Raw genomic sequence first — 13685 nt, forward strand, 5'->3', positions numbered from 1 at the left:
CGGAGAGCCGGGGGTGGGGGGGGCGGAGCTGAGGGCCGCGCGGGCGGTGCGCTTCCCGAGCGCACGCGCTGCGTTCCTTGCGCTGTCGTCCGCCTTGTCCGTGGAGCCGGCAACACCGGCCGCTGCATTTCAGTCCTGTAGGCTGGCCATTTTCTGATTTAATTTTTTTGAGTTCTGCGCTTGGTGTGTGGTAGCTTCTAGGGAGCCGGCGTGCCGCCGCCTCCTCCTGCGGCAGGCTAGGGGCGGGTTGGGGGCTCGTTACTCTCGCGCGGGGAGAAGTAGGGGTTGGCCCAGTAGGCGGAGGGGCCTCCTGCCGACCACGGGACTGCGAGGCGCGGTCCCTTGCCACACGCGCCTCCGGGCCTTCCTGAGGGGAACCTTTGCGGCTGTCCCCTTTATTGCTCTTACTTTCCTGCCCTCGCCAGCCCCTCTGCCTCTCGGTCAGCTGAAATGAAAGACCTCACTCGCCCCTTGCCCCATCCCTGTGAGGATCGGACATATACTTATTTTGATCGTGATGCGGGCTAACTGTTCGGTGGAAAGGTTCTCTTAAGCCTTGTAAGTCTAGCCACGTACTCTGCAGCGAAGTTGCAGTACGCCACAATTTAACCTTTAGGCCTGAGGGAGTTTTCTCTCTCTCTCTCTCTCTCTCTCTCGCAAATACAACTTTTAGAATCTTCTGAGAACTGTACTGCATTAGATTATCTTTGAGATAATTCCTAAATTAGCGCCTTGAGGCAGTGTGATGGGAGGTTCAAAGAGAAGGCTTTGCACTTTTTCCTCCACCTGTATCACCTAATGAAATGGAAAACGTTGAGTTGACGGTGATTTTCCGTAAGAGGTGGATTTCACAGCGCAGCCCTCCAGTGGTGTGGTTCACCTTGTTTGTTTGGTCCTACCCCTGAAGTTGATCTTAAAACTCATTGTAGTGGTCAGGTAAAGGAGATGCTAAAAAGAAGTTCAGAATAATTCAGCTGAGCCATTTTATTGCATTCTGCTAGCCTGTTTAACCTTAAGCTTAAGCGTGGCAGTAGTTTCATGTAGAAACCCACAGACCTATGAAGCGCTATATTGAATTTTAATTAGTGCATCCCAGCTCTGATAGGAGTAGATTCTTCTTACCTCTCACTTTCTTATATATTTTCCTTTGGATCATGTATTTGATGAAACAGTGTTAGTATTGAGAGTTGGAGGGGTACCTTTTGAATCATGCAACTTTCTTTGACAAACTTGTAAACAATAGGTAAAATCTGAACCGTGATATTGAGATAAAAATAGGAAACTGAATTTTTAGCATTATCAGTTTGAGACGTTAAGATGGCTTCTTTACTCCTGTTTTGAAATCCTGTTGACATTTTAATCTTACATACCACAGAAGTACAGAAATTTCTTTTTGTAAGAGACTTTCACAGTTAAATCCAGCCCCATTATTTTACAGGGAGAAATTAATCAAAGAAAGTTTCTTGAAGATTTTCAACAGGAGTTGAATAGAACTAGTTGACTTAATTAACTGAACACTTAAGTATATAATTCAGACCTCCCCAATGAATATTTTTGTACCAAAATTTGTTTTGACTATGTTATTTTTTAAAAAGTCTAGTAATTACTAAATTTTCTTTGTTCTTTTTTTCTGAGTATATGCCTTAGTTTGTGTTTGGACCCATTAGATACAAATGATACAGATTATTTATAATTAGGACATGTTACAGTCTATCAGTTGAAAACAGTACTTTCCAGTTTGTTTGAAATTAGTAATTATTTTCACTTCAAGAATGTTTGTTCATATTCTTGATTCAGATAGTCTGTTTGGATTCCAGGAGATTGGCATTTTAAAAGTCTGTGTGTTTAAGACTGTGGTGTATATAACCTTGATGTTAATGAGGAAGAAAGGTGCTATACACATGTAGTAACTGAATTCCAGTATTCCCAGGCAGCATCACTTTTCTTAGTGGGCCTCAAATGCCGAAGTCCTGAAGTTCTTGCTAAACACCACAGTGTTTAGGCATTTAGTAAATAAATACTTTTTGGCTTCTGTGCATTTTGCTTGGTGGGGGCTTCGTGAAAGACCATGTCTTACTCTCTCTCTCTTTTTTTTTTTTTTAAGATTTTTATTTTTTGTTTGTTTAACACAGAGAGAGAGATCACAAGTAGGCAGAGCAGCAGGCAGAGAGAGGAGGATGCAGGCTCCCTGCTGAGCAGTGAGCCCAGTGTGGGGCTTGATCCCAGGACCCTGGGATCATGACCTGAGCTGAAGGCAGAGGCTTAACCCACTGAGCCACCCAGGCACCCCAAGACCATGTCTTATTCTATCTGTGTGTGCCTAGTGTCAAGTGTAGTGGATATTCTCTAAATGCTCGTGTTCATGCTGGTCTTACGCAAACTTAAGGTAGCTGAGTGGCTGGAAGTCATGAATCATGATTTTGTAAATTTGAAATAATTTATTTCCATTTATGTGTTGAATCATATACTATATTAGGCTTAATTCCAGTATTGAAAAAGGTATCAGGTAATAAATATTTTAGAAAAAATGGGGGAACAAACTTAACATTGAGGATTTTACTCTTTAACATATGTTACTCTCTGTGAAATAGGGAAAACGACCGTTAGTTAAATTTTTTGATAGAATACCTCAGTAGAGCTAAAGTAACACAAAATTTCCGTGAAATTTTCCACTGGAGCAAAGTTTGACCACCATCAGTTGAGTGACCCTCTAATTATTGCTGTATGCCACATTTTAAAGTTTTGGTTTCACTTTATAAGGTGAAACATTTTTCAGCATATAGACTTTTATAAGGATCATGACTTTTGGAGTCCAGTCTACCTTGGCAAGCTGTCCTGATAGGACATTTTAAACTGTTTTATATGGCATTCTGGTGGTATGGTAAAACAAAACAAAACAACTCAAAAACCTACTGTATTTTCTTTTTCTCTTAGGCTTATCTCCTCTTGTAATAGATCAGAATAGTGTGTTTTATTTATTTAAAAAAATTAACAGAGGAAAATTTTCAAGCATTTCTTTTGGAAAGTACCACCACTTCACCCTTTGAATAGCTTTGGAAAATAATGTTTGAGTAAATGCAGGGCCAATTCCTTAGCATGATTCCTATTTGAATATGTAGATCATAAATAATAGCTTTCACAAGGACAACGTCTGTGGACTACGTACATTTTTTTTCTACAGCTTTATAACTGAGAACAATTGTACAGTATAGCAGGGTATTTATTTATAGGAAGGAGATAATTTCACATGTATCATTCTGACTCTTTTGCTAGTCCCAGTCTATGTATCCTACCCACTGCCAGTTTTACCCCTTTGACCCAGTTTTTGAATTGATTTTTAAGATTGAAAATACATTAAAATCTCCATCCCTTTCCGGAGGTGGGATCTGGAATTTTTCTGGTGCCCTGAACATTCATTGCTCACGGAAGTATGGTACCTCACCATACTGTTGGCATGTATGCAGTTTGACTAAGATTCTCATTTTTAAAGACAGTTTACTCATCAAGAGTTTTAAAATACATAGCATAAACATTTTAATGAGGGGTGTGCGTGAGGCATCTAGAATATTTCAATAAAGGTTTAGATGGGATTAGGATATAAATTCATTAATAAGAATCGGAGTATCTAGTCCTTTCCCCCCATACTTTAAGGTCATACTTAAGTCATTTAAACAGATGACTTTGTTTTTGAGTATTCATTTATAAAAGTAACCAGAGAAGCAGTTCCATAGCCTTTCTTTAGTAAGTGTTAAATAGTCCATAGAGTTGATGTTTTCTTGTGTTGTTTCTTTTTGTACTCCAGATCATTTGTGGACCTGAAACCTTGTCTTAACCTGCTTCAGAACTCTAACCACTTGGTCATCTGACTCTCCTTGCTGTTCCCTCTTCTGCTCAGGGAGTTGGGACCTGTTCTTTTCCACAGGTGGATGGTTGGGGCTCTGTTTCAACTGAGGCAGAACTTGCAGAGCCAAGATACTATGCTACTGCCTCCAGGACTTCTCCACTTACTGGATTGACCCCTTACATACTGAGGATAGGCTGGCTGAGAACTGGGCTTTTTTGGCTGTTTTGATTTGAGTCCATTTTGAGGGTCAGTTTTTCATTTGCATCAGACTGTAGAACACCCTAGGCTTCATCCAGTCATTACTTAGATCCCTTTCCTGTCTGTGTAGCTGTTCGATTCTTTGCCTTCTTAGCTGAGTCATGTAGTTGGTGATTTTTATCCCCTCAGTTCAGTGGTAGCGAATCATTTTCAGGTGTTTGATTTTCTACCCATTTCTTCTCAGTTTTGAGCTTTCATTTGACCAAGGAGCTGTTGTACTTTCCCATAGCACATTTGTTCATTATTTGTCTTTCCTTCTGGACTGTTTGTAGCAAGTATTGAGACTGATCTGTGCTTTTCCTGGTGGTTTCCTCGCACTCAGTACAGTGCCTGGCACATAGCAGGTGGTAAATAAATATTAATTAATATAAAATTCATCCTAACAGTCCATTATCAGTGTGGAAAATCAGTGTTCATTTGGAAATTGAGATTTCATATAAGAAGTTTAGACATTTCATCACCATCATTAGGACTACAATCTGTGTATTATAAGTTATAAGCAAATCCATTTAAAAAATAGCTTCATCAGTCATCCGGGAGGGCATTTATTTCAGCAGAAAAGGTATATAATTTTCACTACGTATTTTTAGATGTTGCACATTTCAGTTTTTCTTGAGTTTGATTAACATGTGTATATAATATTTCTTACACATTGAAGTTTTATGGCACTATAAAGAAGTGAGTTTAATTGCCCTCTTTTTGTTCATTAGTAATTATATACTAAAGAGTAAATTCTCATTAAAAGGCTCTTAAATGCCTGCTCATAAAAAAGAGAGACCTCTTTGATTTTGTTGTCCATACAATCCTAGTTATTGTTTTGAGGAAAGTCATCAAACTCTTCAGTAGTCTAAACCTTTAATTTGGTTTCAGAACAGTAGTCAGTCATGTATTGAATACCCAAATTACCATGTCTTTAACAAGTAATGCAAACACTCTGTATTAACAAGGTAATGACCATAACTTTTCTTGTAGAATTTCTCGTGCTAATTTTTTTAAAGAGGACTTATTGAACTAAATTTCCTGTGAAGGCCGAAATCTCATACTTTTAATGATAGTGGAGTGTATGTGTTTGTGTAGAGAGGAAGGGATGGTATTTTTTGTAGTGGTATTTTTAAGTGGACGGTTTACTAATTATGTTGAGGTAACATTTTACAACTCTAAAAGGAAAACTTCAATTATCTGAATGAAATGAGGTACATGAAATTAATTCAGATAAATGGGGGAATCCTTAGTGTAAATGATGCATGGCAAGAGACATGACCTCAATCTTGATTTTTTTTTTTTTCTATATATCTGTCAGCTGCTTTTACATTACTAGATTGTGATTCTTTTTCTATGATGGGAGGAGGTAAAATTTGCTCTGTAGTTTTTTGTTTTTTTTTTTTTTTTTCCTTTGCCATAAAGGGAATCCAGAATGTGGTATTCTGTGACAAGTATAATTGCTCATCTCTTGCCTGTGCTGCCCTGCCCTTTTAGGTGGTATACCACAGCCTTCCATTTTGTCACCTTCCTGTCAAATGTCAGATGTGTGTGTGTGGATTCCTTGAGAATACAATTTGTTTGAAATTAAAGCCACAGTCTTCTGTCCAATCACAAGATGTTTATCCTTCCTAAAAGTTGAGTTACTTCAATTTAAGATGAATCTGTCCCCTTAGGGTTTAATATTAAGAAGTATCTGATGATGTAGGACCTTAAAATAGCAGCAAACACTGGGGTATAACCCCTGGCTTTTATGGATCCTTACTTGAAATGACAATTTTGCTGATTGATTAGAGTTTAGGAAAGCTATAGGAAACTGATTTCTGCTGTCATTTACTATATTTTCAGCATCCCTGGGCTCCTGGCATCTGAGAATTGTTGTGTAAAGAGTAGTCTTTGTAAAAAAAAAAAAAAAAAAAATAGTCTTTGTATCTGTGATGACATTTTCCTCTAGGCATTTTTTTGTTTTGTTTTTAAAAAACAAAAAAAGTAGATGCATGCAGTCCATATTCCAAAGGAATACTCAAAAGATTTAAACAGAGGTGGGGTTATCTCAGCTATAGAGGTGTGTGCTGCCACCTATTCTTTTTTTCTGCGTTACCTGTCGATGTTTTACCTAAAGCACCTGAGAACGTGTCTCTATTTTCAGCCTGTATCATCTTCCTTTTTGTCTCTTGGTCTTTGAGATACAAGATGATTCATATCTTGATTGCCTTGGGCAAAGTGGATATGATATCAGCAAGCTCTGTATCCAGACCTTGTGAGCAATTCCTAGGTCATTACCCAAGACTTTCTTAAATACATGCAGGCAGTGTGATTGAAGAGTTTAGGCTTTAGGGTCAGTCCAGACTGGTTTCAACCCTGTACCATTTATGAACAGCATGCTTTGGGGGAAGTTAGTTTTCTGGGTTTCATTTCCCTTAGAATAATCTTAGCTGGATTGATTTGTTGTCTTTTGCAGATAAGTGTTTAGTGAGTTTGTGAACTATCTACCTAGATCATGGGCTATTTTAAAAGAAAGTAAGTTTTGTTCTATTTGAAGACAGAGATAATCAAATTAGTAAAAAAAAATTTACAGATAGAGGTCTTGCTCAGTTGAGTTTAAAGCTATGTAGGACTTGGAACCATTGAATTATTTATATATACAGGGTATTCTCATATGTGACATAGGCAAAATATGTAGCATACTTGTTGAATTAAGACAGACTTGGATGATCAACCACTTGGATAACCTTGGGCAGGGAACTTGCCCTTCTTGACTCAATTTTCTTCTGTAAAATGGGTAATAAAAGTGTCAAGAATAATAAAGGGTGAAAAAAGGTTGGTAAGTCATTATAAAGGCTTAAGAGATGAAGTAAGTATAGAAAATACTTAGTAATGCCTGAATCCATAAATACCGATAGCTGTTATTGTGACCACAAACAAATTACTTCCCCTTTCTCTACCTCAGGTGTCCTCCTCAGTAGCATGAATGTTATCAGAGAACTAATATAGTTATGAGGATTTAATGAGGTAATACATGTAAGTGCTCATTATGTTAATTGGTATTGTTACATTATTAATTCAGTTTCAGAATGAATTGAACCAATTTTGAGTTAAAATCAAGGAATTTGTACAGATATTTAATAATTCTTTTTTAATATAATTCTTATGTTGGGGAATATTTATTATGGATTTGGAGATGGCAACTTATCGTTTATAGCTTTTAGTGTTTCCTTAAGATAATGGTTCTTAAATTGTGATGTGCAGACCCATACAGGTCACAAGAGCCTTTAAGGGGATCTGTGAGGTTCAGACTATTTTCATAGTAATGCTTTTTGCTATTTCCACTGCTTTGACATTTGCCTTGCTGATACTAAAGCAATGGTGGGTAAAACTGTGGACATCTTAGTACATATTAAATCTCAGTGGCACAAAACTTTACTAGTAATCATTGTATTCTTTACTACCATGCTTTTCTAGTAAAAAACAAAACAGAAATGCCGGTTTCACTGAAGAATGTCATTGATGAAGCAGTAAAAACAATTTTATTGAATCTTAATCCTTGAGTATACTTTGTTTTAATATTCTTTGTGATGAGATAGGAAGTATGCAAAAAACATTTTTTGCTGTATATCCAGAGTACATTGGTTGACGTAAGGAAAACACTTCTGTGATTTTTTTTTTGAGTTGCAAGCTGAATTAGTCATATTTGCATGAAGCATCATTTTTACTTACAATAATGACTACCAAATTATGATCATTTAGACTTAGATATTTGGCAGTCATTTTCTTGAAAATGAACAAAGCGAGCCTGCCACTTCAGGGAAAACAACTGATAATCTTTGTTGCCAATGATAAAATTTGAGATTTCAAGTGAAAATTAAAATTTTGGAAAACTTTTATCACCTGCTGTGCCCTTGACAGCTTCCCAATACTTAAAGATTTTTCTGATGAGATGGGTGGTGATATTAATGAATGTGAGTTTTTGCTGTGGTATTAATTAATTAATTATGTCAAAATTTGGAATATAAACATAGTGTAAGACACCAATATTTTCAAAGCAATCAGTGTTATAAAATTGTGGGTAAAAGACCCTTACAAAAAGCAAGTAACAGAAACAAAGAGTTTCTGTGATAATAGGTTCTGTATAATAGATAACTGTTAAACTCCTCCTTGTCAAGTTTTGGTGTAGTATCAAAGAAGTATGTTCACATTTATCTGAAAAGGCAATTAATGTATAATTCCTTTTTTCATATCACAACAGATTGAATATAGAAGCAGGTACAAGAATTCATCTGTCTTCTATCAAATTAGACATCCAAGAAATTTACTTTTTTTTTTTTTTTAGGGAAGTACTTTTTCATAACGTATGTTATTTGTCATATTAAACATGTCATAAAATTTTAAAATGAGTTAGTTTACCTTTTCTCATTTAATTTTTAATATAGTAAATATTAATAATTATGACTCAATTAACAAGAATTTTCAAGAGTTCTCAGTATTTGAGGATACAAAGGAGTCCTTTTGCTAAAAAGTGTGAACTGTCCCCTAAAGGGAAGGAGGCTAGATTTGTCAAATGAGTAAAGTTCTGAAGTTTTTAATCTTCTGAGTATTCCTTTGGAATATGGACTGCATGCATCTACTTTTTTTTTCATGGTAATAAGGGTATGTTGCTGTACTCTGTGTCATTCCCCAAGTAGGAATAGGGTTCTTATATGTATTGTTGAAGAAGATTTCATTTTTATTTAAGATTGATGCTACCTATGTGGTTGCTACTCAGAATTAAAATATGGTTAATGGTCATTTCAGTCAGACTCTTCATTTTTGATACTACGCATTTGTGTTAAAACTGTTTATGCAATTTTCAGTGTTAAAACTGTTTATGCAATTTTCAGAGTTGTTCACTGTGGCATTCTATTTCAGGATCATAGTGAAATTCACTTTGCTGAAAATAAATTGCCATTTTCTTTGAAGTCTTTACGTGAGGCTAATCTGTCCTGCCATAAAGTCTTCCTGACATTTCACAGCTATTTTTTGGTACAGTCAGTCTACAACTTATGAATGTGTTTGTGAATTATTTGCGGCAATACAATATGAATTACAGATGAGTTCTGTAGTACCACTAATAGTATGGGCATAGCCTCATCGTGGACTATTGACATGTTTTTTGGGGGAATTATATTTTCAGTGCTAGAAATCTAGCCAAATACATTTCTCCACTGTAGTCAGATAGTGGCAAGAAACCGTTCTTTTTCCCTTACAATAGAACTGGGATTGTTAAAGCTTTGATAAAAGCAAGACAGACAGTCTGAGGCACTGTTCAAGAAACACAGGTATTTTGAGCACTCCAAGTGGATAAAGGGTAATGGATAGCATTCTCAGATGAAGCAGATCTAGAAACTTTGGGCTAACTAGGTGATGATGAAGGGAAAAAAGGGAAGGAATATTCTGAATGCTGCTTGGGGTGGATATATTCACTTTTGGGGCAGTTGCTAAAAAGTATGAGATGCTTTAACATGGATATTTCTAGGATGGGAAATCCATCTATATAGAGGTTTGTCTTGTGCTCTTATGTTTGGTTATTGTATGAACTGAGCTCAAGAAACAGAATGAAGGTTCAGTTGGGCAGGTTAATAAACTCATGGGTTTGTAGTGTATGAGTTTGCATGTAAAAGGAAATCTGTGATTCCAGGAGCATTCATGATCAGGAGGAGAGGTGGAGGTTGGAAGAATATTGGAATATGAAAACTGTCCACAGGGCCCAAACAAATTCATGTTACAGGATGCTTGTTAAAGCAGGGGTGGAACTAGCTATCAGCCAGCACAGATCGGTCAATGACTACTGTGACTCAGTGTACTACCCTAGGATCTCTAGGGGGAAATAGAGAATTTTAAGACTGGTATTAGTGCAGGAAGCTTGTTATGGAGAATGGTTAACATAAAGCAGAAATCCAGAACCAGGAGAACTTAGGGATACAGAAGAGGCCAGTGTTGTAGAGGTATTTGATTTTGAACCTGAGCTTCTTGCCTTCTTTCTGCGCAAGGGTAATACTGATTCCTTGGATTGAGGCAAGGCTGAGCCAAAGTGGAAAGCAAAGTAACTACAGCTATCTACACTGGAATGACAGACCTACTCAGAAATACTTGTTAAACAAATGTATGAAAGTAAGGGGAGGGAACAACTGGGTCATTGCACCTCAGGTTCTTGATAAAAGAGACACTAGGTGTCCTATTAACCTACCTACTTGATATCCTCTAGATCAGGGGTTGGCAAACTTTTTTTTTTTTTTTTTTTTTTTAAAGCACCAGAGAGTAAAGATACTCTTCTTTATGGGTCATTTAGTTGATGTTGCACCTACTTAAGCAAGTCTGCCATTATAGCATGAAAGCAGACATAGAGAAATACATAAATGAATGCATAGTTATGGTTCCGATAAAATCTTATTTGTGGAGACTGAAATTGAATTTCATGTAATTTCACATGTCACAAAGTATTAAGTCTTTTTAAAAAAACTTTTTTCAACCATTTACAGTTTTAAAATCTATTCTTAGATCATGGCTGTACAAGAATAGGTAGTGGGCTGAATTTTGGTTCATGGACTGTAGTGTGCTGACCCTTGTTATAGTCAAATAAATCACTGTCAGTTATAATGCTGAAAGCTTAGTGTTACTGAAATAGATATCTCTAGGACAATGCTGTTGGTGACACTGTCTTGTTTTATAGGTGACAATGATGATAAAAATCCCTTCAAGAATTTAGATGTGACATCTGCAGCAGGTTCAAATCTCTCAGCTATAAGACAAACTGGATACTTCGTAAAGATTTTCATCTGTTATGCACAGAGCCAAAATCCGTTACTGAAATTGTCTGGGTGAGCTGCCTGCTGGGTCCAGTGATGCACTAGTAGACAAAGAAGTTGAAAGAGAAGGATGGCATATTCTTTGGATGACTGGCAGATTGTGACACCAAAATGGCATCAAACCCTACTATGATTCCAAGGACTTCATGATTAAATAAAAATTGATTTTTTTTTAATTTATATTTTTTGGTTGGGAGGGCATAGTTGAAGTAAATTTGATCTTTACTTGGGGAATGTGTAATGTTTTATCATTCCATAATGATACATGGTAATTGCTTGGTAATCAAACTTCAAAGGTTCTGTCTATATGGAACTTATGTAGTTACCACCTTTTAGTGTTGGATTCTCTTACTTAAGGGATCTATGGTAAAGAAAAACATCTGTTTAAACTAAAGAAAATTAACTTAAAAAGGCTAATTTAAAGACAGTCATTTTTATAAGAAAGTTTTTGCTTTGGGGGATTTCTTGAAATTTTGCTGTCCTACAGCATATATAAAATATGTTTCTGGGGTGCCTGGGTGGCTCATTCGGTTACGTGTCTGACTATTGATTTCAGCTCAGGGCATGATCTCATGAGATCATGAGATCTTATGAGATTGAGCCCTGTGTCGGGCTTACATTGGGCTTGAAGCCTGCTTAAGATTCTCTCCTCTCTCTCTGCCCCTCACTCCCTCTCATGCTCCCACCCCCCCAAAAAAAAATTCTGTTTGCAAAAAGCTACTGTACCCAGAATTTTCTAAGAAGACATCCTTTTGTGTAGGCTCTTGAAATCAACAGTCAAAAACACACTATACAATACTAGGTGCATAGAACAGTTGAATTAAAAAATTAATATCTTAGGACCTGTTAACTAAATTCACTTAAAATGATTTAGAGAGCAGGTGTGAATTGAAAAGAAACTTGTATTTTCTAAGCCATTGAATCGTAAGAAAACTGGAACATCAAAGTATTCTCTGAACCAAATCAATATTTTATTTGGTTAGAGCTGCTGCTTTTGGTATATGTCTGTTTATTCCAGTTGTAGAGGATTTGAAAGCAGTTCTGGGAAATGAAGTGGGTGGATTCTCAATGTTGAATCCCTTTTTTTTTTTTTTTTTTTCCAGTGAATCTTCAACATTTTTTTTTATCTTAGCATTCAACAAAAACTCTGGCATCCCAGTATATAAAATACAGATTACATTTTATATAGTTCATGTAGCTTATCAACAAACAGAAAAAGATTCCCTCATGACTTACCTTGAAAGCTGTTCAGGGCATATACTATTCAGGGCATATACTGTTTTATTCAAGGCATACACTATTCAATTTGTCAGTGTGCCACTGCCACTACTGCCAGAGTGCAATGCAACTAACAGCCATCCTGCTAGGAAAAAGATCTGTGGGTTGCTGAGTAGTGGAAGTTACACACACCTAATTTACAAGTCAGATTAGAGATCAGAATCATACGATAGCTTTATGTGGAATTGATTTCATTTCATGGTTTTTAAGCTATTTTTTCATTGAAAGCAGTGTCTATAACTGAAAGACAGGTGTGGTGTAGCATTTGAATGCCTTAAACTCTTGAATCTGGAATGAAAGGGATATTCTTGTAGATGCTCAGATCGTAGAACTCAGGGATTTTAAAATAAAATGCTCTTGTCATCCATTTATGGTGCCATAATTAAACTGCCCTGTGGATTTTATTTGGGTTAATATTAATATTTGGAAAACTTTGCCATTGTCAGATATGAGGCACTTTAGGTAAGACAGTTGTGTGTGTGTATGTTTAAGTAAGTAGCAAACAGCTTTTTATCTTATAAATAAGACATATCTAATAAAAATTATGTGTGGGTTTAACACTGATAACCCATTCAAATCAGGAATTCCACTGTGGCCTTCTGGAAACCTATGCGGGGGAACACTATAAATAGCAGTTTTTTTCAAATCAGACTTTAAAAAAAATACATGGAAGAATGCATAATCATAGCTTGATAGGTTGCAGTTACTCTTAATTTACCCGTTCTTATTGAAATTGAGCAGACATGTCATAAAAATATTAAAAAAGTTCATTGCAGAAAAGGTGGTGCTATTGGAATTTGAGAATATAGTGGCAAAAAAAAAAAAGTGTTAATCTTTTAGATTGAACCAGTAATTCATTTATTTGAGTGTAATCAGGAGAGGAAAATCCAGGTGTTTAAAACTAGCTTTGTATCAGTGGTTAAAATTATGTTTAGTTTTATTAGTTTTATTCTCCCTCAATCCCCATATGATAAGTTCTCATGAATGGGTTTCTGAGATAAAACACTGAGATTTAGGGGGTTTTGAGAATTCATCAATTACATTATTTTTATCCACTGGTTGTTTCACATAGGACCTGTTTGTGATATTTACAGGACATGAGGAAGACTGTGATTATGGCTTTTGTGGACTTCAGAAAAAACTTTGAAGAAAGATTAATGCCAAGTTAGGATGTAGTAGGCATATACTACTGTGTTAATTTTAGTAGAGCAATGACTATTTAGATGGATCCTTCCCCTGTTGCCTTGGCCCCTAACTTCATAATCCACTGGCTAAAGCTGCTTTTCATTAAGGCAAGTGAGAGGCAATTTTATGAATGGAGAAAGTGAGGCTATTCTAGACATTGGGAAACTAGTGGAATGTAAGGGGAGAATGAGATTGTAAATATGATAGGCAACAAGATCGTAGATGAACACTCTATTTTTGGATTGACAAGGGTGCTAGAGGAAAGGTATCAGTAGAATAGAGTGGTTTATTATGTACTG

The 13685-nt window shown here is 36.4% G+C and overlaps 1 long non-coding RNA gene across 1 annotated transcript in view; it reads left to right on the top strand.

Moving 5' to 3' along the window:
• The window catches only part of LOC111144505, an 11729-nt gene extending 281 nt beyond the window's left edge, over positions 1 to 11448 (top strand). The window contains exons 2-3 of the long non-coding RNA XR_002640404.1: positions 7032 to 7102; positions 10788 to 11448. This is a non-coding gene — a long non-coding RNA (uncharacterized LOC111144505). The remainder of the gene's footprint in view (positions 1 to 7031; positions 7103 to 10787) is intronic.
• The last annotated feature ends 2237 nt before the right edge of the window (positions 11449 to 13685 follow it).

Source organism: Enhydra lutris, unplaced genomic scaffold (assembly GCF_002288905.1).
Source record: "Enhydra lutris kenyoni isolate GAN:26980312 unplaced genomic scaffold, ASM228890v2 scaffoldscaffold1, whole genome shotgun sequence".
Classification (NCBI taxonomy): Eukaryota; Metazoa; Chordata; class Mammalia; order Carnivora; family Mustelidae; genus Enhydra; species Enhydra lutris.